Source organism: Gigantopelta aegis, chromosome 1 (genome assembly GCF_016097555.1).
Source record: "Gigantopelta aegis isolate Gae_Host chromosome 1, Gae_host_genome, whole genome shotgun sequence".
Lineage (NCBI taxonomy): Eukaryota > Metazoa > Mollusca > Gastropoda > Neomphalida > Peltospiridae > Gigantopelta > Gigantopelta aegis.
The window spans coordinates 25556689-25564737 of record NC_054699.1 but is presented as its reverse complement, the minus strand read 5'-3'; the positions used below and the strand labels follow the sequence as shown (position 1 = coordinate 25564737).

The 8049-nt window shown below is 36.4% G+C and overlaps 2 non-coding genes across 2 annotated transcripts; one reads left to right on the top strand and one right to left on the bottom strand.

Moving 5' to 3' along the window:
• Nucleotides 1-5097: 5097 nt before the first annotated feature.
• On the bottom strand, nucleotides 5098-5169 carry Trnad-guc. The gene has a single exon. It is a non-coding gene; the product is annotated as a tRNA-Asp (tRNA).
• Nucleotides 5170-6005: 836 nt separating this feature from the next.
• On the top strand, nucleotides 6006-6087 carry Trnas-uga. The gene has a single exon. It is a non-coding gene; the product is annotated as a tRNA-Ser (tRNA).
• Nucleotides 6088-8049: the final 1962 nt, after the last annotated feature.

Below are 8049 nucleotides of genomic sequence, written 5' to 3'. Positions count from 1 at the left end.
GCAAAAATTAAAAGAAAATTGAGGGATATCGATCTTACAAGCTAATGTTAATTTTTTAAAGATATATACTAAATATAAATATCAGTTTTCAAGTGGGTATTTAAAAACTAATTCATCATTATTTAGATTAAGAAATATATTATTTTTAATATATTTATTAATAAATACAGGAAATCTATTTTTAAAGCGATATTGATTTAAAAGTATTAAGAAGTACTGTCTCATATAATGCTTAAAAAACTTAACAATATTAACATTTACCCCCCTTGATTCCGCTATTAAACGTCTCTTGAAAACTGATATTCTGTATATTGAGAGCAAAGCATTGATGAATTCATTTGAGCAGGTTTGTATATTTTAAAATAACACCCGAAAAGCAACATTTTTTTTTAATATTTCTAAAGAAAAACCAGTATCCTTAAACATATAAATACATAATTCATAAAAAATAGAAATTAAATCATAAAGTTCATCACAATACAAAAATAAATGACACATATCTTCTTCTTCCTTAAAACAAAAAGGACATTGGCTAGATGATACCTTGCCATATTTAAATAATTTAGAGTATGTGAAAATAATGTTATGAGCAATTTTAAAATCTAAGTCAACAAATTCCGAAGTCTTATCACAGTAATGTATTATTTCCCAAACTGGCTTCCAATCTGTAAAAACAAACCCCAAATCATGCCATTTTTCTAAACAAGAAGTAATTTAAAATTTTTGTGCAATTAGTAAGGAATATATTAATTTACATTAAATTTACTTACATTTATTGTTTCATTATTATTAATCAAGAACAAATCTTTAACTTGTGACGAATTTTTAATATTATTTAAAATAAGTCGTTTCCATTCACCAGGAAGCGAGTTCAGAATTACATAATAAGCAGTAGAAATTTCTGCTGCCAACATATCAGGATATTTTTCTTTAATCATTTCGACAATTGCAGATACCGGTACAAATCCCGGTATAACTTCATATGCAATATCAGCCACCGTTATAATACCACTTTTAATAAAAGAATTAAAACATAATAATTTATTTTTGTAATTAATAAATGGATTATGAAATATTGGCTGATATAATATTTGATCTAAATCTAAGGGGAAAATGCGTTTCACGCTTTGAAATGTTGTCCCATGCCAACAAAACCTCAGCATAAAAAGGGTTAATGTTAGCCAAAGCTGGTTCATCAAAAACTATATTAAAAATATTAAAAGACAAGTTCATATTCATGTATTTAGCAAGAAATTCAGACATTGTATGTTTCCAAACAGAACTGAAATCATTATTAAAATATTTCTTTAATAATTTAATACGAAAAGCAATTTTCTTTAAAGAGATATCTTGAATATTAAGCCCACCTGAACTTTTACTCCGAATAATAGTCGAATATTTTATTAATGGTATTTTATCATCCCACATAAATTTACAAAACAACTTCTGAATTTCTTGTTCAACCCACCTAGGAACATGAATTGCACTAATTATATACCATAATCTAGAAGTTAATAAGGTATTCCACACTGTCGCTTTACCATTTAAAGTAACCAGTCATCGGTGGGTAGCTGCGTTAGCAAACTATAACTTTACTTTGTCTTACAGAGCAGGAAAGTTGAATGCGGATGCAGATGGTCTCAGCAGACAGGTCTTTGCAGATGTTGTGAAAGCAGTCTGTCAAGCAGCGATAGCATCCATTCCTTTGGTTGAGACTGTATCGAGCAAGACTACTACTCATTCGGCCGGTGAGCTCGTGGATCTTGGCGATAATATTAGTTGTATTGACTGGATTGCGGAGCAGCGCAAAGATCGGGTTACTGCTAGGCTTATACAGATTGTAAAGTATGGTTTGTTTCAGAGGGGACAAGGAGTACAGAGAGATGCCAGCTGTAAAGAAGTATCTTCGAGAGAGGAGACGTTTAGAACTGGTTAGTGGAATTTTGTACAGAAATGTATTCTAGATGGTCAGAAGGGTAAGACAGTTGGTTTTTGCCATAGTTTTATCGACAGATAGCACTGAAAGGTATCACATGATGATGCTGGGCATCAAGGAAAGAAAAGACCTTATGGTTAGCCAAGCAAACGGTTTTACTGGCCAGGACTAGAGAATGATGTTAAAAGGAAGGTGGAACAGTGTGGTAGATGTATAAGACGGAAAAAACTCCTATCAAACCTACAGCTGGTTTGGTTCCAATAGAAAACCATGAGACCAATGCAAGCTAGTCTGTATTGATTTCTTGAGTTTAGAGAAGTCAAAAGGGGGTTATGAGAATATTTTTAGTCATAACTGACCATTTTACGAGATACGCTCAGGGCAATACCTTGTAAAAAATCAGACTGCACATACCACAGCTAAGGCACTGTATGAACATTTTATTTTATTTTACAGTTTTCCTGAACAGTTACACAGTGACCAAGGAAGGAATTTTGAAAGTCGAATGATCAAGGAGCTGTGTAAACTAGCCAATATTCAGAAAACGAGGACTACACCTTATCACCCAATGGGGAATGGGTCAGCCGAGCGATTCAACCAGACATTGATAAAGATGCTTGCCACATTGGATGAAAAGAAGAAAGCTGATTGGAAATCGTATGTTGCTCCTATAGTACAAGCATACAACTCGACGAAGAGTGATGCGACTGGGTATTCACCACATTTCTTGATGTTCGGGTGGAATCCACGACTCTCAGTAGATGCTTTTCTGGGGACAGATCCACATACAGAAGATGACCTAGATACAAGTCCATATGTGCAGAAGTTGAGAGGTAGAATGAGGTATGCTTACAGAGCTGCAGCAGAACAGGCCAATGCATACGGTGACAGAAATAAGGACAGATATGACAGAGGAGTGAGAGAGACAAAGTTAGAAGTAGGTGACAGAGTGCTGGTCAGGAAAGTAGGTTTGAAAGGAAAGCAAAAGTTAGCTGATCGTTGGGAACAGGAACCCTACCTGGTATCTCAAATACCAAATGAGGATATTCCAGTGTATAGAGTGCGTCGTGAAGTGGGCAAGGGTCCTGTGAGGACACTCCATCGTAATATGTTGCTGCCTTTTAACATTATTCCCTGTGAGGAGATTATTACCGGAGTTAGCCATATGGTTAAACCGAAGAAGCCTGTTAGGTTGTATCCACGAGAGGTGTCCAGCTCGGAATCCGATTCAAGTGAAAACTCGCAGGCCAGCCTGAAATATGTGATCCCTCAACGTCGGAGATTGAGCCCAGTACAGCTGTCTTGTCCATCATCTGTGGGGGTAAATTCTTCATTATCCTCATCAGTAGAGGTTGTTCCAGAATTTCGATCACCAGAGGGGGTGAGTCAGGAACCTGAAGCTGTAGACGATTCTGCTGTGATTCCTGATACTGTGAGTGCAGCAACTTCTGATCAGGAGATAACAGATAGGGACCAGCTACACAGTGAAGGACATACTTCTCAAGTTTTCCCAATGCTTGAACAGACTGTGGGACGACCACAGCGCACACGGAAACCGCCTGATAGATATGGACAGTGGGTGTGTTTCCAACATATCTCAACTAATGAAATTTTTGTGTGATTTTTATGATGTTGTATGTAAATAATTTTTATTGATTATTTGTATTTCAGTTCAGTTGAGACCAGTATTTCAGTATTCACTAAAGTGAAAGTAATGCTGATTAATCTAGTTGCAAAACCTGATATTTAGATATTTAACCTGTGATTTGAGGTAACTCATTGCTTTACAGGTCAGTTATGTTCAGCTAAGTTATTAGCTGTGGTGTTTGATAATTGTATATATTTGACCTAACTAATTTGTTTTGTATTTGTTTAGGTTCGGACATTTGAGGTATTGCAGAGACAATTTGTATATCGCAGTATATATACATTATAGTGTATTTTTATGTCTGAATTCAGTGTGATATTTCAATGTTTTGATGTAATTAACAGTATTTTATTGCAGCTGTCTTATAAAATTGTACAGCTGAATCGTGACTAAATGTCAGGAGACATTTACCTCGGGGAGGGGAATATGTAACCAGGCGTTAAATTATTAATTATCAAAGATTTCAATTAAATATTAATTATAATATATTAAGTATTTTTAAAAACTAATTTGTAGGGAGTGGATCTTTAAATATAAAATAGTTAAAGAAAGGTGTGTTGTTTATTTCATCTTTTGTGTTAGCAGTAGTCATTGTTTATTGTGTTGGGTTTGTTAGTAGTTGTTAATTCACGTGCGACAATGACAGTTCACGCAAGACTGATGACTCGACACCGAGACACGCACTGCATGCTTTTGGACTACGCCCTTTATAACTAGATTTTTCCTAATTGTCAGATTACGATCAGCTTTCATCAGAAGCAGACAGTCAGTACTATTTTATCCAATTATTCTGCAGAGAATTGGTTGATTATTATATATATATATTTTATACACTACTGCATTTCCAGTGTCTGATCAAATATATATTGTGGATGTCTGGTTTTTCCAATTGGTCTACAAATAAAATACTGGAACCACAAGGAGTGTTATCTTTACTTCTTCCCCGGGTTACATCAATAATAACTGTGATATGGTGGTCATGTAGATGGTTCAATAAAGTACTTTTAGGTACAAATCAAATGTATATATTGTCATATAATACCTTATTGGGTCAATAATTAGGTCAACCATATGTGAGAGAGCGCGTTTAAACACGTGGATGCATGTATATTTATTATATAATAACAATGCCAAAATACTTGTAGTCCGGAAATCACCGAGAGCAAAACATCACAACAAAAAACGTTCAGGGACAAATCAATTAATCAGTTAAACAGCTGCTAACATAAACATGGCAAAGGCAAAAGCTCCCAAAACAAAAACCGACAAGCTTGGGTACCCAGACGAGAAGATAAAAGAAGATAAAAGAACATATAGCTAAGGTAATTCAGGTGTTAGGAATAAAAAAATATTTCCTGATCATAAATCTATAAAGTGATCGCAAACATTAAAATATTTAGACCAAATATTATTAAACATCATTTATGCCTTAACAAAAAGAAGTACAGACATATCGAAAGTAAAATACATGTATGATGAAAAGAATAAAACTTGTTCAGCAAAAATATTCATCCTCCCCGGCGGGGAATTGAACCCCGGTCTCCCGCGTGACAGGCGGGGATACTGACCACTATACTACCGAGGACCACGTAATCTATTTGTAAAATAAACCTTCCATCATAGTTGTTTATCTAAGACGATGATGATGATAACTAGTTTAACGTGCCCATTAACCACTAGGGTTTCGAACACGCCCATCCCGAGTCCGACCTCCGATAAGATCGGTGCCCTGACTCGGGATGGAGGGTGTGTGTAAAGGGGCAGAATTTTGTAGAAAGTTAATAGAATAAATAAAATTTAAAAAAAAGGTTACAAGCCAAAAATAAAAAGAATTGACTGCTCGGCCGAATATTTATATAATTTGGAGCATTTTAGAAGGACAGTCCAAAATTAAATAAGAGAAAGAAAAGAGGATCGGACTATTTAATAATATTTTTTTAAAAAGAAGTAATTTCGACATAAAATTTTGAACGCAGATCTAAAAGTTTAAAGTCCGATCGATATGTCCACGCGAGTGGCCTCGTTAAGGCCGATTGGGTGCACAGCTTAAAGGGACGAGATGGGTTGCATCAAGAAAACCCCTAGATCGACAGTCGATAGACGTTGAAGGTGTAGTGCTGTGCTGAAATACAGATCTTGAGAAGCCGGATCCGTCTGAACGAGAGAGAGTATCAAACTAGGGTATAGTCCAGTCGGCAATGGGTTGGTATAGTGGTGCGGACGGGCCCGACTCCGGAGGATACGAGATGGTATCACAATAAAACAAAGTAAAGTCTAGAAAAAGAGTAGTAGGGGAAGAACAACCCCCAAATGAACGCAGATACTCAGAATAGTTTTGATGCTTTCATAATGAATCGCTTATTCCTTTTGTCGAATTTTATACTTTTAACGAGATGTCGGTTTTCTGAGTTCCATACACAAGCTGTGATGGCCGAGTGGTTAAGGCGTTGGACTTGAAATCCAATGGGATCTTCCCGCGTAGGTTCGAACCCTACTCACAGCGTATTTTTTGTTTACTATTTTGCTTGCAGTCATTTCAGGTAATTAAACGTATATCTAACTTGAATCCTTTTTCGTCACATTTAATATTACACATGTTTTTTGTTTCCTTTTGCATTGGGTTTTTTCAATCCCATTGTGTTCTACCTGTCAAGCAACTGGCATATTTTATTACTTAAAATAAAAATAAAGTGTTACAGGAGAATCATACAAAATCCTCTATACAAGCTCCAAACCCTTTATCTAACTTGATTCCTTTTTTGTTACATTTAATATTACATGTTTTTGGTTTTATTTGGTTTTGCGGATTTTGGTTGGGGTTTTTTTTCAATCGCATTGTGTTCTGTCTGTTAAGCAACTGGCATATTTTATTACTTAAACTATACAAACTGCTACAGGAGAATCATACGGCGGGGAATTGAACCCCGGTCTCCCGCGTGACAGGCGGGGATACTGACCACTATACTACCGAGGACCACATAAACTGTTTGTAAAATAACCCTTCCATCATAGCTGTTCATCTTTGACAAGTCAGGTCAGGTTAGAGTGTTTAACGTGCACATTCAGTGCAAGGTGTTGTATTGCACGCCTGTTCTGAGCACAAGTGCCGGTCTCGGCCGGCTCCTCCGTCCAGGACAGGAACAGGGTGGGGTGGGTTGAAGGGAAGACCGTGCACTGGCAGGTGCAAGGAAGAACCAGCAGTCCGACCGGGGTCGGTAACAGGCGGAGGGACTGCCTTTGACAAGATGTATCTAGTGGCGGATTATGAAAATCCATTTGGTGGGGGGGGGGGGAGAGGGGGGCGGGTGCAGTGATATGACATGGAATGCCAAGGGAACTTTGGGGGAGGTTTGGAGGGAGATCGTAAAAAAAAAGAAAATTAATATATAATAAAATTATAACTATCACAAAATTTAGGGGGGACCGGGCCCTAGATCCGCCTCTGATTTTATATATATATATATATATATATATATATATATATATATATATATATATAATTTTTCTATTCCCTATTCCCAGATAGCATTGGTATTGTAATATAAAATAGATGAAGGATTCAAGTCGATATGTTTTAACCAACCGTATTATTTATAATCGGCATATAGTCATAGAGAGGAAACCCGCTACGTTTTTCTATTAGTAGCAAGGGATCTTTTATATGCACTGTCCCACAGACAGGATAGTACATACACGGCCTTTGATAAACCGGTCGTGATGCAGAAGATAAAAGAGCATACAGCTAAAATAATTAATTTGTTATAAAATAAAACATATTTCATGATTATAAATCTATCAAAGTGATCGCAAACATTAAAATATTGAGACCAAATATGATTATCATTTATGCCTTAAAGGGATGCTCGCGCAAGGCGTTTCCACTGGTATGCATATTTAACGATATATAATGTACATTATTGCTTAATTTGTCCAAAATATATTTCACTCTGAAATTAACAGAAAATAATGTTCAATGGTGTTACTATTATCAGACCAACCAAAAAACCTTCATTCTATGTACACGCAGGTGTATTTGACAGCTACAAGATAGGTTACTGATGGCACCCTTGCTTGGCGACAGAGCAAATTAATTTCGCTAAATGCAGCTATTCACTGACGCATTGTCGACAAACTGGAGAACTGAGGAATATATAAACATATATCACAAAGATAGAACAAGTATATGTAGTTTTTGGTCCACTTACGACAAACATATAGGAAATAACACTAAACGTAGGTCAGGGCGACGTGACAATGTGCAAATTGCACACTTAGTGGAGAATGGGCCCATAGTAGGCTACCACTGTCTTCACACAACATTTTAGGATCCACCATAACAAAAGAATATCAAGGCAAAAATAAACCACAAATGAAAGCATAATGAATCACTTAACTTTAGGGGAGGGACGTAGCCCAGTGGTAAGTGTTCGCTTGATGCCACGTTCGGTCTAGGATCGATCTCTGT